The sequence below is a fragment of the Rissa tridactyla genome, chromosome 3 (assembly GCF_028500815.1).
Source record: "Rissa tridactyla isolate bRisTri1 chromosome 3, bRisTri1.patW.cur.20221130, whole genome shotgun sequence".
NCBI lineage: Eukaryota > Metazoa > Chordata > Aves > Charadriiformes > Laridae > Rissa > Rissa tridactyla.
The window spans coordinates 95,022,503-95,048,212 of NC_071468.1; positions in this window are offsets into that span (position 1 = coordinate 95,022,503).

Consider the following 25,710-nt stretch of genomic DNA (forward strand, 5'->3'; position numbering starts at 1 on the left):
GTGAAATTCCATACATTCTGTAAGGACACCTCATACAGTGGGGACCATAAAAAAACACACCAAAAATAGTATTTCTGAATAATCGTTGAAGTGTCTGTATGCATTCTTTAGCTTAAATATAATTTAAATTGGAAAATTCTGAATTTAGGCTTAACTATTAGAGCAAGCAAGCCTTCATTTCAACTTTTGAAATTAACAGCAACAACAAGCCTGCATTTGAGAAGCATATCTGTAGCTAAAGCTGTATCTATATATAATTAGAGGAAAAATACATAGTAAAATACATGGCTTCCTAATAATTAATCAGTTATTTTTCCCCATGGTACTTTGGAAAAATATGGTATTAGGCTTTAATTGTGGCAATACCAAGAAAAAGAACTTTACGAGAATCATCAGTCTATTGGTTAAGTATTCCAAATGGCAGAAATCTGCATGAGCTCTGCTCCACAATCTACCATAACACTCCGTAGTGAGTGCTCTGTGGGCATCTAACATGCCTGGTCAAAAAGCCTGGGGGACTGGCTAGTGCTCACTGAGTGTGACTTAGTAGAGCAGTGGATTTTGGATCTCATGTTCCCCTTGTGATGAGCAGAGGGATAACTATAGGCTGTGTCTGCCTGCCTGACAGCTCGGTCTCTCCCTTCAAAGACATGCGCAAAGACAGACAGGCATTTTATTTTTTTTTCTTGAAAAATATATGATAAATAGTCATGACAGCAGTCAAAGGAAGGAAGATATTTTTATCTTTTGCTCAGGCACACAGCCTAAGCAGTCTTGCGCAAGATAACGGAGGAAATCTGTGGCAGAACAGGAAAATGACTTTTGATACCCTGAGTCACAGCTCCATGCCTTGCCAACAACATGCTTTTCCTCCAGGGAAAGTTTCCTCTTTTTCCATAAGAATACTTGCTTGTCCTGTAAAAGCAGGGTGATGTTAGTTCCCTGTTGCTTTTTAATATTCCTGCGATTATGCTACTGCTGGTCAGGCAAAGAATAAACAAAACCACCTCCACATGTCAGTAATGTACTCATTTATTAATCATACTGAAGGTAATTACTTTAAATGGGTAAACCTGAGGTGGTGCATTTTTCTACTTTTTCAAGTGTGTAAAAAAAAAAAATGATTAATTCCAGCATGGGAAGAAAGTTAAGTACAGGATAAAAATGATCTGAAATCTATATATTCCACAAGGAATGAGAAAAAAATAAGCAAGAACATTGCCAGTCTGATAATGAGGCTGTGGGAGGTGGAAAATATCAATAAAGAGTCAAAAAAAGCTGATCTAAGCAATGATCTAATGAGCTCCTATTTCATAGCATTAGACTTTTTTCTTTTAAAGGGACAGAGTCAAATAAATACACTTAGACATGATCTTTTTTTAAGGTCATTCTAATCTTGTGGAAATGTCCCCAGTTGTATGAGCATTTATTTTGTTATTAAAAGATTTCACTTTAGGAGAAATTTGCTATGGTAGTAACTGCTTAGAGGCTGTTATGACCTTATTTTCCCCCTAAAGTCTGTGCAGGAGCCAAGAAATCTTCCCATACTCTTTTTTTTTTTTTTTTTTAAAGTAATCTTTTTAATTTCATTGTCATGAAACCAAATCAATTGCTTGTAGTCAACCGGGAATTAAATGTAATTCAGATATTAGTAATTTAAATGGGCCACAGATCTCTTTCTGAGGTTTGATTAATTAAGAAAGAGATGGGTGTTTCATCCAGGTCCAGTTAGGTCCCCAGAATTTCTAGTTTCAGAAATATCATTACAAAATAGTGGTGATTATGATTTTGCTTTGTTTAGGGCTTGCTACTGTGTCATCTACCAAATGGAGCGGAAGCTCCGTTTCTTTTCCTAAACCCCATCTCTGCCGCCTCCTCTTTTCCATGTATCATTACTTTTTCCTCCTCTTTTGTTTAAACAGTGCTTCCCGGAACCCTATTCTGTGGCAAGGGACAGAATTGAGGACAAAAAGAGGTGGCCCAGGGGAAATTGTTTCTGTTTCAGTTCTGGCCCTTTCTGCATAAACAAGTACGATTATTCCTTCCATCAGTTGTTAGCAGTTCCCTTGCAGCTCTGTCTGCTCCCACCGCTGCCTTACTAAAACCTGCCAGATGCTGCTTGCCCACTGCCCGGCCCACAAAGTGAGTGTTAATGAAGAGCGAAATGGCTCAGCCTGTCTTGGGGAAGGTCAGCCTCATGTCAAAAAGGAAGGGAGCAAGGAAGAACGTCTTTTGGTGCTACCAGAATTGAGAGGTTTCTGGAAAGAATGTAAGAAGCCATAGCCTGGTAAGAACATCTAGCCAGCTCTTTCCTGCATGGAGGGAATGGTGCAAAAGCAGTTAGTAGATATGTGGCAAGATAGAATGGAAATTGTCCCATCTGAGCCTTATTTGGCATAGGTCTCACTAATACCTCTACCTTGCGGGCCCAAAGGTGGTCCCAGAGGTGGTCAGAGTGCAGAGGCATGGTCGAGACAATGTCACGAGTGGGAACATAAGTCCCCTGTTTACCTGAAAGGATGTAATGCACACGCTCAATGCTTCTTCCTTTCTTGTTTGACAGGTTGTACCCACAGAAGCAAACAGGAGATGCAGATGGTTGCCTTGAGTTACCCCAACAGATCAGCAGTAACCCGCAGAGCTTTCCTGGCAGGAATATACTGAACATACCGACTTGCAAGAGCTGGCAAATCAATAGGAATCTTGTCACCGTCGTTTGTGTGCGAAACCTTAAATTTCATGGCGCATTAAGTCACAGTTTTGCGTCAAGTTAACCTACCTTTGAGAAAGCAGTAAGTTTCAAAGAGTAAGGGGTGACTTTACATGGAAAAAATTTGTCTTATATGTGGTCAGCCATTAATCTGAATGAGTTTCAGTCTTTTAGACTTGTTGATTCATATATCAAAAGCAGGGCTGCTATCTAAAGGTTTATGACTAAAGGCAAGGTAGGTTAATTACTAACCAATGGGCTGAATCCTAAGTGCCCTGCAGTGTGATTTAGGATTTATATAATGGTGATTAATTAATACACAGACTGGATTAAGATCAGGTAAAGGGGAAAAAATGCTGGTGAAACAATAAAGGTGATAATTTACTGTGGTTGTATAGAAACATTCTCTTCTGTTTTTCTGAAGTGCCCGATAAGTCCCTGAGAACCACTGCAGTTTTTGTAAGCAAACACACCATTATTTCTATGCGTATGGCATATTTTCCAAGGTGTTTCAAGTTGGCTCATGGAACTGGTTATTGAACCAAGGTGAAAAAATACTAAGCTTAATAAGTCTTAGCCTATAAATAGGAATTGTGTCCCTCAATCAGCTCCAATTATAACAGATTTCTAACTGAAGCCTTTTGACTTATATTTGTGCCTTTAGATTTCAAGGTCTTTCTTACACAATTATGTTGCGTTTGCCACACATTCTGCACAACGATCTCTGATAAAATTAAGGGTATTCTTATTGGAAATAAATCCTCATTTTCAGACTTAGAAAGGATTTTACTGCTGATCAATGACTTTCAAATAACTTTGTTCTTCTCCATGAGCTTTCAACAAAAATGGCTTTCCTCTGCTCAAATGAGGCTATGGGAAATTTAAAATGGCTATAAAATCTGAAGTTCAGTATTTAATTTTACCAGACTAATTGATTCATAGTACAGATTCTTTTTTTTCTTCTTCTTTTTTTTCTTTTTTTTTCATTTCTTCTCTTTATGGTGAAATACTTGTCCCTGCAAAACTATAGGTCTGCATAGAAGCAAAGCAGGATCAAGGAGAAGGAACCCGCTGCCAACGTGCAGAGACAGTAGGCAGTATTCTGTGCTGTTGCACTGCAACCTACTTATGTTAGCATGGGAGGACTTCACCCTTGAAGACCATCGTTTCTATTAAAATAATTTAAAAATTACTCTTTCTTCTTCAACAGCACTTTATAAGTGGTGTGCTTCTTCCTATTATTCGCCTTTAAAATATCCTAGGTTGTTTTCACCAAAACAAATGCTGACTATAACCTGGATTCCTTATCTTGACAGCATCTGCATCGTCCCGATGTACGGTGTGAGGCCAGACTAGTGTAACTGAAAGAACAGCACTATCCGAGGTCATTAACCCAGCAGGAAAATCACTTGCCTCATTGGCTATGGGTGAGAAGAAACTGGTCAGATACTGAGCACAGATTGCCCCATTTCTTAAAAAGCGCCAGCAGGTCGGAGGCAGTGATTGACGAAACTGACTGACTGACACAGCTTTAATTTATAGCGAGAACAAATTATTATTTCAGTGAATGCCAAAAGGAAGGTACTTTCTAGTGCAGCTTTGGATTTGGACCATTCGATGCTTACAGTGTACTTTTTTATTCTTCTGGAGGCAATATCGATAAATATTGATGGACCATAGCTGGTGATTTGAAAGCAATGATTGCAACCTTAGATGGAAATTTGCATCTTTTAGTGAAGCTGAATTCTGGATTAGCCATCAATAAATCAATGCAAAAAGGCCCTAAATTGCTGTAGATATCTATAACTATTTCTTTCTGACTGTAGTCTAATCCGTATTGAGAATATAAATAATGGCTTGTATGGTTTATGTGAAAACCTCTCTTTTTTGAATTCAAGAAATATGATATAAAAACAGAAGGTAGATGAAGCAAGGCTCTAACTCACACTCTGTCAGTGCAGGGTTACTTTATATCGAACATTTATTGAAGTTCTGTGCATTTAAATGAGAACTGAACAAAAGATGGAGTGCACACCGTTTTCCTTGAGACGCCATTCCCCAGCCAAATAGATGTCAGTGTCAGGGATATTTGCTGATTCCTTGATTTTTTCCTCCTAATTGGATTCCATTACTCCTAATTATATGGACTCTTACTATTCTAAAGGATTAATTTTCTTTTAAAGAATGTACATGGGCATTAGTAGCAGATGTATTTTTTTCAGTAATAAGCTATGCTGTTGCCAGTTTCAAATGGATGTACTGCTCAGTCTATAAAGACTGACTAATTAAAGATGTCATGCCAAATATTTGTGATATTTGAAGAAGGAATTCACAGAGCATTCACTCTAACCACGGGATGTCTCCCAAAGCTTTAAAGTACAGTAAAAAATGTAAATCCCATGTTGCTAAAGGAACTTTGCTCTGTCACTCTTAACCAGCCTTAACCTCACTTTCAGCCCTCAATCCTTCATCTTCAGAGCTGAAATCCTGTGCAATTTTTTCTGGGAACCGTTTGATTTCTATGTTCACAGCAGGCTCAGGGGACCCACACTGAGGAGCCTTTCCCTACCTCAAAGACAATTCCTAGCCCACGATGTTTCCTGAAGCCCATTTCTTCTTCTTAGGACATGTAGGCTTGCCTTGAATATTAATTTTCCTATTAAAGGTTGCACTGGGCACACCTGGTGGGGTGTGTGCAGCCGGGGCTGCAGGGTGACCTGTGTAGGAGGAGGTGGGAACTGCCTGGGGAGGTCATGGCCAGTTCCAGATGGCTCGGCAGCAGCTGGGAGCACCACACTGTGCCCCAAAACTGCAGCCAGTCAGAGGAGCGCATGGTCCTCAGAGGTGTTTAAGAAAGGATGGAAGCTACCAGAGGCAAGAGATATGTGTGGACTCACCTGAGCAGTTATGTGAGTACACACCTGAGGAGACACAGGAGGAAAGTGTGGAAGGGGACACTTGCTGGGGACACAGCTGGAGACGCACTCTTGGAAAAAGTGCTCTTTTTGGAAAAAAAAAAACCACTCAGAGGTGTTCTGTCACAGAACACCTCTGAGGGGACTCTGGTCCCTGGGTGACCAATGCCAGAACAGGGACACCCCTGAGGGACTCCAGCTATGGGTAATCCACAGTATGACAGGGCCATCCCCAAAGGGACTGAGGCCTCTGGATGAGCAGAGGGGCAGTAAGAAGCAAGGAGCCACGGAGGAAAATGAGTAAGAAGCAAGGAGAAGCAGAAAGAAACCATTACAGCCAGACTCCAACCTCCCGCGCCACCTGTCACCTCACCCAAGGGATTAGGAGGGCCTGAGTGTGATGCAGGCTGAAAACAAGGGAGCTGGGACGAGGAAGGGTGGAGGAGAGGTGCTGGAAGGAGGAGAGGTGTTGGTCCAAAGCTGAGCCTGGGAAAAGAAGAAAATTGTTTCCCCTGTTATATTGTCTTCTTTTCTTTATTCCTAAATGCCTGAATCACTAGTTAAAAGTTTATATAAATTGGCATTAAATTAAGTTAAACTCCACAAATTTAGACTGTTTTGCCTGCTTGCAGAATGCCCCCAGCTGTGTGCTGGCGGGGCTCGGGCTCTCCATGGCCTGAGCTGGGTGTCACCGGTTTAACCCCTGCTCCAGCTTCAGCTCTGGGGTTGCCCTGCTGGGGAGGGTGACACCCTTCCCTCCTCACTCCCCCAGTCGCCACCTGACAAACCATCGCCGTTTGTGTGCCTGGGGCTCTGGGCCACTGCCAGGCTGCAGCTGGAAGCCCAGGAGAAGGCAAACAAGCAGTCCCAGGCCTGAGGAGTACAAAGTCCCACCATGAGCATCACGCTCCTCCTGCTGGGGAGAGCAGGATGCTGACGGTTTGTCATAACGCCTCTCCTGCCTCTGCTGCTGGAGGAGCAGGGAGCTGTCAGCCTGCATTGTCCAAGCTGCGTTGGAAGGACAAGAATGACACCCAAGAAAAGGGTTACCCATATTTGCAGGCTTTCCTGTATAATAATTCTACGGGTATGAAGCAGGCTTTTCTTAAAATCAATTTGGACGAGGAGTGTCACTATTCCTGCAACCAGACTAACAGTAACTCTTATATTTTTATTTGACTGTTAAAGCACTTACTGGCTTCGCAGTGAATTTTTAGCTCCTCATATATAGGGTGTTTCCTTTTTCTCTTGACAAATTTTTTGCTAATAATGACGGAGGGCATAGAATAGGCAGACTTCCCGCTATCGCACTGGTGAGGTGAGGCTCTGAGGGACAGAGGTCAGGTTTTTCAGCTTGCCTGTCTCCTGCAAGTCTGGCCTTTGGTGGCAGGATTGTCCTTTGTTTCACTGGACCTTGTCCAGAGAGTGTAGTGCCACTTCAGACTTTAAACTGCCAAGAAAAGAATGTCCCCGTGGAAATGAAGACGACCTCAGAGGATTATACTGAATCCTCTCTTCTGAAGCAGCATAAAAATTCATTCACAGATGAGTATCAGAGTCATCAGAAAGAAAGCATTTCTACAGCTTTCCTAGGTGGAATTTCACTTTCTGTGTCGATTAAAGAGTTCGTCATAATAGTCAGGCTATTTTTCGCCTTTGAAGTTTAGGATTTTTATACACTTGCCCAGGTTTTCTGGACTGTGGGCAGCTCCGACAGAGAAATAGTGCATTAGCTCCAACACAGGTCAGTTGCCAAATTCTAAACCTCTTGAAAATGAAGGCACAGATCAACGTTACAATGGATGCACAACCCACTACGGTAAGTTTATTGCCCAAACAAAAATATGTTCATGAGCACTCTGATTTACCAGTCCAGATTTCTAACCTATAATCCACTGACCACCTTCAGGCCTCTTCAACCTGCCGCTCCCCACCTGCCCTACTCCTCTAAGCGTGCTTTAAGTACTTGAATCAGGATCCTACCCGTAATTTTCACTTCCCCTGTTTCCTTTTATCACACTTCACTTCCGATTTCCCTTTCTTTCACTCACTTTAACCTGTCTGACCTCTGCAGCCACATCTTCTGTCTCACCCTGCTCTTGCAGCTAAGCCTACAGTCCCGCGCCTACAGCTTTTGGCACAGAAGAAGCAGCTGCTGCTGCACATCACTTTGAAGTGGTTCATGTGGCACTGCTGGTATTTGTATTTACGGTGTAAGAACAATTGATCTAGGTAATATTTCTTCAGCCTTTTTAGAAGAATGTGTCTCAAGACAGTTTCTGAGTCCTTGCAAAGGCAAGATACATTATATCTACTGCTTCCCTTTAATCCATTATGCCAATTATATTGGCAGACAAGGACATTAGATAGTTTGACATCATCAGTTCTTAACACACTCAAGTGGGCTGTCTTTTATCTTACTGTCTTCTGCTGCTTTTGAATTGATTGTTTAAGAGTTTGTTCCAGAATCTTTCTGGGAATTGAAGTCAACTGCTCTGTAATTCTCTGGATCCCTCCCCGCCCCTCACCTCCTATTTAAAGGTTCCCTTTTCCGGTCCTTTGGGATTTCTCTGGTTGAAACTCGGTAGATTTCTGAGAATGTTCTTGAGCCCAAAGGGATAAAAATGGTTTGTCCTAATTCCTTTTCCCTAGTGCATTTGGTGAAAGTCATAAGATCCTGCTGAATTGAATACATTAATTTACTAAATATTGAACCCCTTTTTTTTGGCTTACTTTCCTGCTGATTGTTAAATTTAATTTTGTTAAGCCTCAGCAAACTAATTTTGGGAGGAGTGAAGCCCAGAATATAAACAAATTTTCTGCATCACTTGTTATTGCTCTTTTTTCCCGGTCCTCTAACTTTTTAGAGCAAGGGACTTCCTTTAGTATTTGTAGAAATGTATTTTTATTCACAGATGGAATAAATCCTATTTGACAGACTGTAATCTTCTTCATCCTTCCTCCTCCTTACATGCCTAAACCTAAGCAGAGAAACAGTCCCTTGGAGATGCATAAGACTATTTACCTTCAAATGAGGCAAGTGTCTAAATGTCTGGATTAATAGAGATAAGTACACAAACATTGGGAGAAAAACTACTGTGTCGGGATTAGGGGCAGCATTGTCTGCTAGGCATAATAACTGACTTTGTGCCTTTTTAACACTAGCTTTGGACCTCTCTTGTGGTTAGATTGCTTCCATCTTTGTACCTTTCAAACTGGCATCTCTCATAAATGCAACATTTCTGTATGCACTTTGAATATTTCAGCCATACACTGGGGGGTGGGGGGGGGAGGGCAGAAAAGGTTACAAAAATAATCTCTCAAGTGGAGAGCAAAAGCGCCTTGTACGAGCCAGAGAATATTTCTGTGGGAAGTTCTAATCCCTTTAAAATGTTGCTTTATACTTATGTAGCACCTTCCACCAAAAGATCTCCAGGTTTTGTAGAAATGCTAATGGACTCTGCTGCGTGAACCCGATGAGGTAGGAAGGAAACACCTAAAATTTATATCAGGAGAATCAAGAACAGAGGATAAATGACTTATCTAAGGTTGCACAGAAAGTCTCTGGAGGACCAGGATTAAAAACCAGGCTCCTAACTCACACCCCTTTTTCTTGCTAGCCTTCCCCAACATACCAAAATAGAGTTACTGCTTTGATCTAATAACATTAGGAAAAAAAATATTAAAAAAAAGATCTCTTTAGTACCCATCTATTGTAACTTCCTTTTATTCTCCTTTCAAGGACTTGGTCTACAGAGAGGCTTCATTGGGCATACAAGATTCCTCTCTTTTAATTAGAACATTAATATTCCCAGTGTTTCCTTAGCTTCTAACTAAGACTAATTTTAATTCTTCCCCCTCCAGTCACTTGGCAAAGAATGTGAAGACAGTATCAGGATGAGGTTCTGTATGCAAAGCTTTCTGAGTCACAAAACATAAGGCTGTGTTGTTATATCTGTCAATTTTTTTTGTGTGTAGCAGTACCCATGCAGACAAATGTCACATTATCTCCGCACCACAGCAGGATGCATTTGCTTTGCTCCTTCACTCCCCTGAGCAATGTTTTCCTGTATTTTAAACCGAAGGGAATTATGTCATGAAAGTATGTTTGAAATGGTTGCAAAGTAACAAAAAGTTTACCTCTCCAAATAATAATAATAATATGAAGAAAAAGCCCTTCCAATAAGCATGTTGCTTAGCAACGTGATACAGAGAGCTGGAGCGACTGCTGGAGACCATTCGAATTGACAAGGGATCTGCAGATGACTGACGGAACCACCCTAGCTGGCAGCTCTGGCAAGCAGCCAGAAAAAAGGGATGACAAAACCCCCAAATTACTGATGGAGTGAGTGGGATGACCTTCATGATGAGAGGGATGGTGGGTCCCACAAAAGAGAAGAAATAGCAAAAGGTAAGAAACATCAGTAGAGGGGAAAAGCAAGATAGAGGAAAAAAAAAAAGATTAGGACTCCATTCAAATAGTTACTCTGGCCAGAAAATATGATTAGTGTTCATCCCTAAGCAATTACAGGAAACAATTTTGCATGTTAGATGTGAAGTGACATGAATAGGAAAGATTTGGGTACGTGCATTTGCACAACCCAAAGTGCGGTTATCCCTGCGCTTGTTCGCTCACGCACTTGTGTGGACTCGGGAGGGAGCTGGGAGCTGCCTCTGCAGAGCAGACATCCAGCTGTTAGCTGGACTTGCTTTGAGCCACCTGTATCCCAGCTCCGCTGCTCCAGGATGGGAAAAGCATAGAAGGGGTAAAGCAATTCAAAGAGTGTTTCTCTATGCTCTGCAGATTCAATGCTTTGAATATTCATGCCCATTTGAATAAACATGAAAACAGAGGCCATATCGGTAGCTGTCAGTGTGCACACCTTTGAGATCACAAGTCACCCATCACATGCTTTAAATTCATACAGGACTACCAGATTTTCAGTCTGAGCCTAGACGTACACAGCCACCGAGGGAGTCAGAGCGGGGCCAGGCACACAACGTAAGTTAGAGCAGGTGTGGGAGTACAGAGCGTGTTTTCATTCCCCAGCGTCTAAACCAAGCTGTGCTATGTCACTCAGAGGCTCTAGACTTCTCTTTCCATAGTCCATTGTAGTTTACACTCAGACTTGCTATGCATGAACATGTACACATCAATAATCGTTAATATACTTTATATTTCTTTCGGTCCTTCTTACCTGAGGGCTTTCAAAATGCTTTAGAGTTTTAATGAAAAGAAATACGCTCTGTGACTAAATTCTCCTTACGCTGGTGTCAATTCATAATGACTGCATGGATTTTAATGGTGGTGCCAGACTAAACACCTCTACATCTGGATGCAGAATGTAAACTACGGTACCTGCAACAAACACAACACATACAGTAATGGCTTCACCCTCTCCCCTGAAAGATTATCATCTCTGGAGCCAAGTGTGGCAACTCTTTAATAAAAACAATGTAGCTGTTTAGAATAGGCTATAAACTTTTGGGAAATGATCAGAAAAACTGCATGTTGGGTTGTCTGACTTCAAGAACTTTACAAATGATGTATTTGATTTCGGATGATTAATTATAGCAATCCCTTCAGTACTTCAAGGGAGAGACATTTTAAATCACATCTGTTATCATTTATAAGAACTGAAATTGATTTAGTATTTTGACACGATTCATTATTTAGGTACTGACATAAATTTACATGTTTCTGTGGTGTTAGTCTTTACTCTCTATTTGAGAGAGAATACCAAGTTCCCTTACATTCACGTGTTATTAGCTACGGCATAAATATGTGAAAAGTAAAAAAACAAGTGTTTTCCTTTCAGAAGCATTCAATACCTCTAGGTCAATGCCATGTTCCATTAGTTATCTTAGTGCACATCAGGTTTAGCTGTGCTTTCTTAAGAAATTTCTAAAATATGAACAGATATTATTGAATACTGAGAAGTCCACACAGAACAAAGTGAAAATGCATGCAGTACCGGTCTTGAGAAACAGGAGGAGAAGATAGTCTTATCAATTGCTACGCTGGTTAATCAAATTTAAATCTGTTAAACAGTGGGTACCCAACTGATTTTGCTTTCCTTTCTGTCACATGTTGGATATAATATGTGAATGCCACAGTCCATTTGTTTCCTCCTCTGACTATTCTCTCCTGATAGACTTTGGTCATGAAGTTTCTGTCCATGATTAATGCTTTCTGCTGTGCCTGGGTGGCTCAAACCATCTGTCCCATCTGGGTGGAGGTGAGCAGGCCTTCTAAAACCATCCTTTGTTATTTATTGAATGTGACCTATGGTAATACAGTATGTTTGCCATCAGCATTTAGGAACTTCTTATTGATACGGAGCATTGTTGTGCATGTATTTAGTAGCACGTGTTATCAGTGTTGGTCCTACAGGCCAAGACCAGTTCAATATCCTGATCCCTACCTACAAAGACCTTGTTGATCTAAACACAGAAGATCTAAGGGTGTGTTAGCATTGCATAGCAGATCTCAGTGCAGTGGTTCCACAGCTTGCACCAAAGAAGCTAGCAGAGGGGTGGAAAATAGATGTGTTAATATGACAGTATGTCCAAGATGACAGATTTCAGGACACCAGCATGGGTGCATACCCTGGCATGGATGCATATCAGCTCCTGCAGAGAGAGACCTCACTGCTTTGCTCCAAGTAGGGTCTCCTGCCAGTCTGTGAAGACCAACTTATTAGTACCCTTCTTCAAGTACAAGAAAACTCAGTAACCCATCTGTTCAGTAGATAAAGGTTTCTCAGAGGTTCTTTCAGAGATGTGTTAGAAACAAGGTATCACCTTTATAGCTGCAGCTTTGTTGCCCTCGGTTTTCCAGAATAAGTACATGGCATGTGTATTTCTTAACAGAATAAACTTCCAAAATTTGGCAATCCGGAAATTTATTCTGCCTGTATTCTCACTCTTGAGAGAAGTCAAGGGAGTAAAACCTTCAAACTTGACCAACGTTTCTCGTGTCGCTTCATGCACTGGCGGCTGGTACTAGGCACTGGGATGGCATGAAGAGGACAGGCTCTTTTGTGGAACTGACTGCCACTGCTCACAGGCAGCTCAGCTGGGTCAAGCGTGGCTGGTTCCTGCTAGCTCGCGCACGCTACTGCTGGGGCTGGTTTCCCTCCTCGCATCATTGAGACTGATGATGTACCATGGGATAACTTCTGTTCTCTAACTTAAAAATGACTTGTGTGAGATAACGTGTATGGTCATTCTACCTAGCAGTTAGTAGTTTTTAAAGGGTGGCAGCTGTCACATCACACTAGCTAAAATGTTTGATTTCAGAGTTTATTGCATTTCTGGTCAGTTTTGAAGAGAGGAGGGAATGGAACATCTTTCCATTCCTGGTCCTCTGTCTTCTTTCCCCCTTGCAATGCTAATTTAAGTGCCAAACACAGTGCCTTTCTTTTTGATTCCTACAGTCTAAACCTGCTGCAGCCCAGGGCTGCTGTATGAGCTGGTCTGACACTTCCCAGCTCTTTGGGATGTGTCAGTGCCAAAATCTGTCATCTTTGCTGGTTGCATACATGGTGTTTATTTCTCACAGGCCTTTAAGATAAATAGAGGGATTTGTGTAGGTGGTTTTGGTGGTGTTTTTTTTTGTTTTTGTGTTGTTTGTTTGTTTGTTTGTTTTTTAAATCAGCTGTCACCTGCTTGTTAGAAATGCTCTGTTCTTGGTCTTGAGGGAGCTCTCAAAACCAGATATGGTGGGTGGCCCAGATGGTCCCTCTGCTGAAGAAGGGGATCTTGAATACAGTGGAATATAATACTCGGCAGTTTACAGACCACTGCTGCAGCTCTCAGGCATTAAGGGCACAATGTATTAGCCACTTTAGAACAAATTAATAAATGAATAGAATTGCTGAGAAGAGGGCAAAGAGTGCATAATTGGCATCAACTATGTTATCAGGACATGCTTCAAATAGATAACAGTTTTCAAAAGCCATCCGAGAAAATGACCTACTTAAAAAAAAGCATGAGAAAAAAGCCAAAACGAGACTTGTGCCTGTTTCTGGTGATTATTCAAGTGGAAATTAAAAGAAGCCTCAGTGCTTTCTGAAGAGAGAAGAGGAAAATACAGCTTTCCTGGTCTGTGCTCCATCTGCCAATAAAAGTGACTTTAAAGCCTGAAACTTCACCTAAGTTACTGACAGAGCTACAGTAGCTACTGCAGTTGCCAAAAGAGGCATTTACAATGCCGGTATCAGACTTATTCCTATGAATCCCTCTGAGATGAGGACAGTACTCCACATAACCCATCTAGGCTTTATTGGAAATTACATTTATAGATACACAGTTTTATATAGCAATTCCTTCTTGGCCCCGCTGTGACACATCAACTACTCCTTGCCACCTCACACTCCTCTAGGAGTAGATAGAGATGTTTCTCTGCTGCCTTCAGTACTCAGAGAAATGTTATATCTATTACCAGAGTCTCTGATAACTGAAAACAGAACTGAAAGGAATTCTTTCATCCAAAGAAATGGCAGTGGTATCCCAACAGCTTGAAATGGTTGCACAGAAATATTTTTGAATTTGCCATGAAAAATAACACTTATTTTACTGTTCATCCATTTTCTAAGCTTTCCTAACTTTCATAAATTAAATGAGAATTATTGAAAAACCTGGCAAGAAATGTTTAACACATTATAAAACAGGGAGATAGGGACACCTCTCTTTTCAACTCTAGATTAAATAACAAGGGTAGACAGAGGCAATTAAGTGATCTTATATTTTTACATTATTTTAAAATTATAATACATAACATTTTCATCAGCTAGTGTGTAAATGCATCCAACTATCATAATACTTACTAGTACCAGAACTGTCATTCACAGGAGCACATGCGAACACGGACTCACCGTCTCATATGAGAACTGTGGTCTGGCCTTCCATAACAGAGCAAACACTTTTCCCCATTTTGATTTGAAAACTAGCACTGACAAGACCTTAAAACTCTCAGGTTCGTTAGAAAGCAGGTTCATTTTGGTTTGCGATCAGGAGATTGCCACAGCTACAGCAACTACTGTAGTTGCCAAAGGAGGTACTTACAATGCTGGTAACTGGTATGTGAAAATACTGTGGGTGGTGTGTTCCAGATGCAATTTAACTGGACTTATGCGAAGTTTGACACTGTCCTGCATGACATCCTGGTCTCTAGATTGGAGAGACACGGATTTGGTGGATGGACTGCTCGGTGGATAAGGAACTGGTTGGATCACAGAATCATAGAATCATAGAGCCCCTATGCTATGAGGACACACTGAGAGAGCTGGGGTTGTTCAGTCTGGAGAAGAGAAGGCTCCAGGGAGACCTTATAGCAGCCTTCCAGTCCCTGAAGGGGGCCTACAGGAAAGATGGAAAGGGACTCTTTATTAGGGAGTGTATCGATAGGATGAGGGATAATGGTTTTAAACTGAAAGAGGGGAGATTTAGATTAGATATTAGGAAGAAATTCTTTACTGTGAGGGTGGTGAGACACTGGAACAGGTTGCCCAGGGATGTTGTGGATGCCCCATCCCTGGAAGTGTTCAAGGCCAGGCTGGATGGGGCTTTGAGCAGCCTGGTCTAGTGGGAGGTGTCCCTGCCCAGGGCAGGGGGGTTGGAACGAGATGATCTTTAAGGTCCCTTCCAACCCGAACCGTTCTATGATTCTATAATTCTATGCTGTATGATTTAGACTGAGTCGTCCACCATGGGCAGCACTCCTGACTGCGTTCCAAGAGTTTTTGACCCCGCACTTGAAGGGCTCACATGTTCAGCACTCCGTTTTAGCCTTGCATCACGCCAGCTGTTATCAGCTGGGACATTGACACTGGTTGAGAAAATGGGGTGGTGAGCTTGGTGGTGAATGGGTAAGAAGGGAAATTCGGAATGAGCTGAGACTGAATTGGGAAACCTGATAGAACTGGAGTAAAGAGGAGAAACGGGAGGAAAAATGTCACTTGAAGGGGAACCAGCTGGTGAAGGATGACCTAATAGGCTACCCCTATACTATTGAATCAGACAGAGCTAGTGCCCAAGCTCTGGCTGTGAAGCCACCTAGTACTATCTGGCCACATCGAAACTGTTTCATGCATTCATGCTTCAGAATACAGTGACTGCACCAAATTTGATTTTTGCCTATCTCTGGCCACTGATGGAGCTTTTGAGTGGCTGATCTGGGAGAAGGCTAGCTGGCACAGAACAAAACATGGTGGGGGCTATTCTAACAATTATAAGTATAATGTATAGACGTACAGGGTCAGTGGCCATGTCGTGGAACACTTCAGTTTACTACTGTGGATGCAATCTTGAATCATGCTAACTTGCTACTGCTATCACTTATCCAGTTCAGGCTGCATGTGGTTTTTTTCACCTCATAATAGTTTTCCTCTTGACTCGTGTGATAGTTGAAATTATACCACAGAAAGGAGTTCATGAGGAAAGATAAGAAATTGTGTTAAAAGAGCATTACCAAGGCTGCAAAATCAAGCTTTCAAAAAATTTGTAAATACCAGAGTACCTCTGATGCATATACATTAAGATAGCCTTCAACCACATAGTTGCATGCTGGTTTTCCCAGGATATTTGCCTCACTTGGTGCATACAGAAGACAGCCTTGCTGTCTCAATATGTGGACAGCCATCGCAGTATCTGCTAGTAAATAGCTTCTATCATAGTCCAAGCACATCAGTGTTTTTTGCTGACCGTACTGGAAATTAGCTGAAGGTGTTATTTTGTTAGACTTGTGTAGGGAAAATTATGAAAACTCAAACAGCAGAAGAGGTTATACATTAAGGGAACCAAAGAACAATCAGAGTTATACTGAGTATATTTATACCCATGTGGTAGACACCAGTGTATTCAGTTTGCTGATGTCCAGCGGGGCTAGATGCAGGGGCTGAAGCTGCAAGCTCACCTGGATGCAGGAGTGGTCACTGGACAGAAAGGCCTCAGGGCAGCTGTGGTTTGGACTTAGCACTGGCTCACGAGGGCTACATGAATGTGAGGCTGTCTGTAGCTGTCCCTGCGGAAACATCCACAGCTCTGAAGGAAGTTGTCGGTGTGGGCTTGTCAGTTCAGCGGTACAACCGTGCTCTGCTAGTGCTCCCTTATGCTTTTCCCTTCTTATTGCTGGAGTACAAAGAGAACAGAGTTGTGTGGTCTACAAAGAGTGAGGCTGTCTTGCCTTAAATAGCCGCCTATGGAGAAGAGTTATAGCTGACATAGAGGTTTGTATTTAGTACGTTCTTTTCCCTTTATTAATGGTACATTATCCTATATTTCTTATGGTATGAATATAGTTTATTACTACTAAAGAAGAGCCTGTATTTATACTGTCTTCCCTCAGGGGGTTCCAAATGGCAGGAACTTATGGATAGCAGCCCTATCACCTCCTGCTTCTTGAACTGCACCAGCACTCAAAGATCATCTAGCAAATAAGGTTTATACATGACAGTACGGAAGTTTGCTCAAACTGCCAGTGGCTAATTCACTGGTACATGCTCTTAAGTCTATCGGATTTTGCTCAGTCTTTTACCTGAGCACCAGTCTCCAATTTAATTAATTACTGACCAGTCCTAGCAGTATCTTTTACCCTATTAAATTAATTACCTAGTCTTTCTTCAAAGCTCAGCTGGCTTTCTATAGCAATAAAGAGTTGCTTAACTTAATCTAAACCCTTTTACAATGCTTATCGCATTCAGTCTCTCTACTAGGCTATCTGTGAAGTTGACCTGGCTTCTGAGAAAAGACTTCCTTTTTTGTTGGAAGTGATTTCTTGAGTGATGCCCCTTTTTCAAGGAGACAGCATAATTCTCTAACGGCTCCTTAAGAAATTAGCCCTCTTCTTAAGGAAGGGTTGAAGAAATCTAGGCTGAAGCATCTTTATCTGGCACCTTTCCATTCCCTGTGAATGATAGTCCTCTCCTCAGGCACTGATTCCACTACTTTGATGACTGCAGTCTTGACCTTTTCATGAACTTTTCTTCTGTCTCCTGGGAGGTGTGTTTGAAAACTGTTTAAATTTATGGTGCTTTGCTTGACTGTGCAATGTTTTCTCAGGCAAACACAGAGGCCAATTAAGTATGGTAAGGGTCCTCTATTTGTCCTTCAGTTTTGCATAAGAGATTGCACTTTCAAAATAGAAATGGTTTTGAAGGAATATAACAGCTCAGAATTTTCAGGTATTAATTTTTGCTACACTTTTAACAGAATGTGATAAACAGTCTCTCTTCCTGAAAAGTATGCATAATTATTTAGTCGTTAGCAGTCTATTGCCATAACTAGTCTTCAGTAAGTATAGTCCTTTAAACATAGTTCTTTCTGGAGTCCTTCACAGCTGTCTAAAGTTTCCCCAATGTTGATACTAAATTGAGGGAAACATCACTTTTCGGAGAGCCGATATTTAGAGTGCAAAAATTCCTCACTTTAATAATTCATACTGAGCAACACTCAACTTAACAATTGCGCATTTGGACGAATAAACAACATGGGCTGGTAGCTCAGCTGGAGTAAATTAGAGTAATATTGTTTCAGTCACTAGAGCTATAGCAGTTTAGACCAGTGGAGGGTTTTGTCACATATTTTTATTTAGGTTTTGTGTTGTTTTCTTTGTTTTGTTTTGTTGTTTTTTTTTTTTTGTTTTGTTTTTGGGTTTTTTTTCACTCTGGCATTCGTAACTGTAGTAGGTGGCAGCTTCACATAATTAATTGACAGATTCATGCAGATAGTCCCCTTGGGAAGTAGGGAGGTATGGTATTCATTTTACAGATTATCAACCAAGGTACAAAGGGATGCTTTTTAAAGACACTGACATTTCTAAAATGTCCAGTGTCTTGATTTTTTCAAAAAATTGCATCATAGAATTCCCGAACCATAGACACATTGTCTGGAAGAGACCTCTGAAGGTCTTGAGTCCAACCCCCTCCCTGAAGCAGGACTATCGCTGGTACCAGAACAGGTCAGCCATGGCTTTGTCCAATCAAGCCCTGAAAACCTGCAAGCACTGAGACACCATAACCTCTCCAGGCAACTAGAGTCAGTACTGCATTGACCTTCCTGTGATATTTTTCCCCTCTAGTATTCAATTTGAACTTCCTAAACCACAACTTGTGGTGGTTTCCAATTTTTATATCACTTGCCACTTTCTATTAAGGCTTAGCTCTCTAATTTCTGTAATTGTTTCAAGTGGTGATAGGCAGGTAATTAACTCACCTCTTTTACCCTCTTTTCTGTCAAAATAAACCAGCTCAGCTCCTTCCACCTCTTCTTGTAGGCCATGTGCTCTCAGCCTTTGACTATCTCAGTAGCCCTATCGCAGTAGCTCCAGTTTCTTAACATTGGATTTATCCACTATCTGCTGCCCTTCTGTACCTTAGTATTTTTAACAATCTGATCCAAATATAAAGACTGAGTAATTTGCCCAAAGCCAACCAAGATAGTTCTTAGTCATATTTTCCAAGGAATTCAAGAGCCAAAAGAGAGAGACTGGAGATTAGAGAGATTTTAAAAATTATCCAGGCACCTGGCAGCTTCTTTAACTATCTAGTATAATCTTGACCTGCTCCCTACTGATTCCCAGGCAGGCTTTCACTTACAAGATCATAGAGTGAAGCATATAGCTTTAGCTCCAATGTAACTGCTTATGAAACAAAAAGTAGATGGATGTGGATTAAAATGTATTCAAGCTCAGGGGGTTGTGTGTGAAACAAGGATGCGTATAAAGGTTTGTTTAGAAGGATGTACAATGATTGATGTCCTGCCAAGTATTAATGAATTCATTAATGAATCCACCAGAGATTTGCTTTACTGTGCTTGAAAGGCTTATTTCAGCCTGGATATTTGTTGGTTTGCACATAGGTTGTTAACATTTCAAATCTTTATCCCTATAAATATCCCCAGAAATTCAGAAATAATGCAGAGGTGTTGTACGGCCTTTGGATATTGTTCAACTTCCAGAATGAAGTGATTAAGGTTATGATTAACATTGTTTAATTTATTTATATTGCCTTTGCACGTGAGAGCCGTAATCATTAACCAGAGAACCTACTTCAACTCCATGCAAATGCAGAACAAAACAATAATCTCTGGTCCAGTCAGTATTCAGCATAAGAATAAGGAAACAAAAAGCAGATGGGTATAAAACCAAGGGGAAATACAAGAAGTAGTAAAACGACCAGTGGCCAGTAGGTCAAGGGAGGTGATTCTGCCCCTCTACTCCACTACAGTTAGACCACATCTGGAGAGCTGTGTCCAGCTCTGGAGCCCCCAGGATAAGAAGAACATGGTCTATTGGACTGACTCCAGAGGAGGGGCACAAAGCTGATCAGAGGGCTGGAGCACCTCTCCTATGAAGACAGGCTAAGAGAGTTGGATCTGTTCAGCCTGGTGAGGAGAAGGCTCCAGGGAGACCTTATAATAGCCTTCCAGTAGTTAAAGAGGGCCTACAGGAAAGAAGAGGTGGGACTCTTTATCAGGGAGTGTGGTGACAGGATGAGAGGTAATGGTTTTAAGCTGAAAGAGAGGAAATTGAGATTAGATATTAGGAAGAAATTGTTTACTGTGAGGGTGGTGAGGCGCTGGAACAGGTTGCCCAGAGAAGGATGTCCCATCCCCGGAGGTGTTCAAGACCAGGTTGGAATGGGCTTTGGGTAACCTGGTCTAATGGGAGGTGTCCCTGCCCATGGCAGGGGGGTTGGAACTAGATGATCTTTAAGGTTTCTTCCAACTCTAACCATTCTATGATTCTACAACACTGATCAGAAGGATAGGCAGGACTGTCACGGTACCAGAGGTAGATATCACAGTATTAGAAAAGAAATGGGATTCTCTTTTGTGGTAGAAAAATATGATTGAAGTAAGGTCTGAGAAGAAAGAATAACAGCTTTGCATCACCTATGTTGAGCACAAGCTGATGACAGGACACCCACTACTGGACTCCCATGTGACAGTGCAAGGTTTTAGTGGGGACACAGTAAAGTAGGTATAAATTATCTCTAAGTTTCCCTGTTGGCTGGTGTAAAGAGCTGCTAACTGGAGTTGAAAGGACTTTTGTTCGGAAGGAAGGAAGCTGAGGCTACCCGTGAATAACTGCTATCTCTGTAAAAGTAAATGTATTGAGACTGTAGTAGATTGGAAAGAGCTACGTGTGTGAGCGATTAATCTGGGACAGTTCTTTTCTGTACCCCAGGAAAAGATGGGAAGCAGTGGGGCTGACTACTTGGTTGAAGACTCTGTTTTTGCCCCTCTGCTTTCAGCTGTTGCACTACTACTGTTTCTCCCCTTCAGTTTTTGTCAATATCGGCTTGACAATATTTCTACCTCTAAAATAAAAATGTAAATTAAAAAAAACATATATAAAATATTTATAAAATCTGCAAGGAAACCTGAGTCCTGCAGCAGTCTGAAGGGTTCTGTAGTGTAGGTGACAGGTAACGATGGCGTTCACTTTCATCTCTTTTGTTGTTGGCTGTTGAGATGGCCCTTAGTGTTCAGGAGCTGCAATGAAGTTTTGACCACCTGGGCAACTTTCTGTCTCATTAACCCCTTGCATTATTTCTCAGCTCTTAACAGCAGGAGGTGAGCAATAGGAAGATCACAGGCAAAGCAGAGAGTTAATTAACACATCAAGGCACCATCTGCCATACCCTTCCTGACTCACCAGAGAAGAGCTCTTCTCTCACTGCTCTCACTGACCTTACCAAGAACCTTATTAAGAGCTGAGAGATGGGGTATGTTAGGCTTGAAATGTAGGAAAAACAAGGAGGCACTTAATATATAATGAATGGCATGGGAAGTTATGGTAAGAATTAGGTAGCATCCTAGTAAAGGGAAGGAAGTGGGCAACCAGAAAAAAGGTCTGGTGGAAGAGTGAAGGCTATGTGAGAGAATGAGAGTTATCCATAATGATTTATTCCTCTCTCAGACATGCTTATGAAAAAGTCATTATTTGTTTTAATGTTAAATAGCATGGAGTGGGGTGAGGGGTTGGCCCTGGTTTTGCTCGTATAAAGTGTCTTTGTTGACTGAACCACTGCGAGACACTGAAAGCATGTGTATTCATCTCACATGATAAATTTAGGAATGTATAGATGAGATAAAAAGGGTTTTAGTTCAAATTCTAAACTTTCTCCTGAAAGGATGTGAAACGTGCCTAGAAAATTGAATATGTCTTTCTTACTCAGGTACCCTATATTTGAAAATAATTCCTGTGGAGTTTCAAGTTTAACTAAAGGATTTAAGCCACACCTGTGAGTGTGGACCCTGAGCTAGCTACTGTATTGAGGGAGATTTATTTCTTAATGTGTTTCCTCTGAAAACACCAGTAGGTTTTGAATCCCTGAAACTAAGTTTTATCAGAATGCATGCCCTAGAGAAAATGTGGAGTGAGAAAGAACAGAAATAAAGGGGTTCAGTAGGAAGACCCCTGCCCACAAGAAGACAGGGACAGGTCTTTTTCCTTTGAGCATTCTCTGAGGCTAACAGCCTTTCAATGGCTTCCTGAATGACAGTCCCCTCTGTTTGCTCTTTGTTTTTCTCACCAGTCTGATGGCTTTGACTCATTTTGCAAAACTCTTGTTTGCTGAGGTTTCATGATTTCCCTGAGTTACCAAAGATGTTCATGCTGTTGTTCTTCAGATGCTTACAAGTAATGCTCAATCCCCCTATCTCCTCATTTTGTCTGACCCATGGTCCAGCAGCCAGGACCATCCTGCCCAGACGTACATAATACTCTTTTCTAAATAAAAGCATAACATGGAAACATATAACAAGCAATGAAGAAAAAGATACTAGTAGCCATAACTGTGAGATAACATTTGTCTGTGAAATCCTTCTAAGGTAACACAATTCTCTTTGCCCGACCCCTACATTTTGTAATTAAATGCAGATGGCAAAATTAAAGAATAAACCCCTATACTTAGCTTAAATTATTTAAAATTATTTTTCATTTAAAAGTTACATGAAATATTTATGGTCATAAAGTCTAAAGCTCTTTGAAATTGAAGAAGATGCGAAAGAACTTAAAATAATATACATCTTAATATGCAATTCTTACAGGTCTCATTCTACTTGTATAACTCCAAAATAAGACAAGCATAAATATAGAGGACAACTTACCTAGAGTGTTTTTCTAGCTGAATAAAGTTAGTATCTGACAGGTTATAGCAGATGAAGTTTTTCCTATTACAAGCAAAGTAGGTCTCCAATGTGTGTGACATTTCAAATACCTTTGTGGATTTGTCTCAATTGTGTTGCTGAGTTTGAGACAGAGCTGTGCAACAAAGCTCTGAAACACACTTCTTGCTTGTTCTTCAGCCTCATCCAAGAAGATCTTACAATTTTTTGATACAGTCTGTCTTTCAGGAATTCATTTCTAGGCAGTATTTTGTTTTTCCCTTCAATATAATGCCTCTCACCCCGGCATCTAGCACAAAGCTTTAGGAAGTGTAAGGTAAACGCATGTAATCCCTGCTCCATCTCACCCTTTGGTTTCTAGCCAGGCTCAGGTTCTCCTACTGCTCCTACATAATTTGATAGGGATAATCTTTCCTTGTCTGACTCTGACTCTTCTATTGTCATCCTCCAGGCATTTTGTATGACTTCTGATACTATCAGACACGACATTCTTTCAAGTCCCTGAAGCCAACGTGCAGTTTTAGATATCTTGCTCTGTCATTTCATTTTCACCTTACTTTATCTAATTACTTCTCTCTGTGCCTGAAAGTCTCTATTTTTACACTTGGACTTACTTGCTAGAAGTAAGTCCATGTGTATGGAAAATGCACTTTGTCATTTACAGTCATAGCTCGAAGCAGAAAGGTCAAGATAAAAGTCTTGCTTATATTTTTCTTTCTACCTTGTCTAAGAATGACAGGTCTGGAGGTTTTCAAACAGGTGGATGCTCCTCATTAAAGCTATTATTTGTTTCTGGGCAAAGCGTGAAAAAGTGTACTGACTATAAGACATTGCTCTTTTGTTTGCATGAACTGAGAGAAAAGATACAATTAATGATCTAGTTAGGCCCTCTTACCTGCAAAAAATATTAGATGCTGTTACTACAAATGCAGAGAGACAGTTCCTTTTGGGATTTTGTTTCAAATACCATTTCCCTTCATGCCTTTTAAAACCTCAGTGATTTGCTGGGACTGTACAGCCCATCAGTGCAAAGCCTTGTTGTTGAATTACTAAACATTCAAAAATACACTAATAAAACACCTTGTCATACTCCTGTAAAAGCCACTATGGCCATAAAAAAAGTCAAGCCCTTAAGTCACGTAGCATTTTTTGAATGTAAATACCTCAAGAAAGCAGCTCCCACTATTACCAACAGCCCTGGAGATGTGTATAATCATTTATAATACAACACATCAAGAATAGAGAGACCTCGCACTACAAATTTTGCATTAGGGTATATGTAACAAGCAGTGCATAAGGCTACTATAAAAACATGGATATATTGAAAGAATATTCACTCTTTTATTAAAGATCCTTTAGAGAGGTTTTTACATTCTTCCATATATTTTCTTGCAGAAACTGTCCACTTGATCGATTATATCCAATAAAGAGACCTTGTTTGCATTGACTTCTACAGTCTTGGAAATAGATAAATGGAAGCTATCAAAATTAATGTATCGGTAATGGTTATCTTTACACTCTTCTTTTAGTTCTGGTGTGCCATAATCCAAAGATACAAATGGTTTTAACTAATCTGAAGGAAAGCAGACCTTATTTTTGTTTTATGTAGTAGTACTGCAGTGCACTGCATTGTAAAACAGAAGTGGGTTGTTGCAAAGGGCTCAGATGTCTACTACCTATTCCCAGGATTTCAACCCTTCTGTATACTGGGGAGCAGCTCGGCTGGTGGTAATAAGCAAATAGCTGGTCCCCACGAGTGACTAAGGACATGGAGTCATAAACTTTCAGTTTGTCAGGGGAGTAATGTCGCAAACAATTCAAATAAATTATTAAATAAAGGCCAGTTAGAAAGAGTTCTAGCTGTGACAAAGTCTCCTGACCATGACTGTGGTATTTAGAATGGTGTAACTCCACGCTGACTGCAACATCGGTGTGAGCAATCGAGTAAGGCCCTGGAGGTTGCATGGGTTTCATGTCTGTCTCACCTTAGACTTAATATTAAGCATGTCTCTTCAGGTCAAATTTTTTAAAGGCATTTAAATGCTGACCTTGTTTTATTGCCATCCTTTGCTTGCATTACCTATGAGAAGTCAAATATTTTCAGAGCAGAGACCTCTTATGAGGTCCAGTTATTGCAGATGTATGAGTTGCAGGCACAGTGAATATTCACAGCTTCTACTGGCAGATAAACAATAGTAACTCAAGTCATCCCAGTTGTACTTCATTTCAAGTAAACACTGAGCCATTTCACCTTAACCTACTTAATGTAGGTCCTAGTAGATGCATATCTGGTTGAAAAACTGTTTAGGCTGGGCAAGAACAAAGGCTTAGGCACATGCAGTTCTTCCTGAACAATATAGGTATGGGACATCTATAGCTAATAATAAGTGACTATGTGGGAAAGGATGTTTAGGGTCATGACAAAATTACAGGTGAGCTTGCCAACTTGGTGGTGGTTCTGGTCAGTTCAAACATTCGGCGTTTTATCTTCGATAAAATAAATGCATTTATATGTGCTGTTCTTGACTACCAGGTGTCACCATAGATCTGAGACCTGAGGGAGGTTTAGATGGAGAAATGTCTTTGGAGAGATGTGGTAGAGTGTCGCATGGAGTATTCGTCATTGCAGTAATTAACGTAAGCAGTAATGACCTCCAGGTCAGGTAGATTCTTATACTTAATGACTGTCTGAGCAGTGAACACTGCCTCAGACCATTAACTCCTCCAGACAGTCATTTAAGTGTGACTTAAATGCCAGTCATTCTTACTCAACATTAACAGGTACTCATAGCTGGTTTCCCAAACATTCAATGGAAGGGAGTGCTACACCCTTTTCAACCAGGAACAGTTTAAAAGCATGCTAGTTTACATAAAATTTCCTGAAAAAGTGATTATCAGGCCAATAGTTCACAATCAACTTTGGCTGTAGCAAAGTGGATGAGATATTCA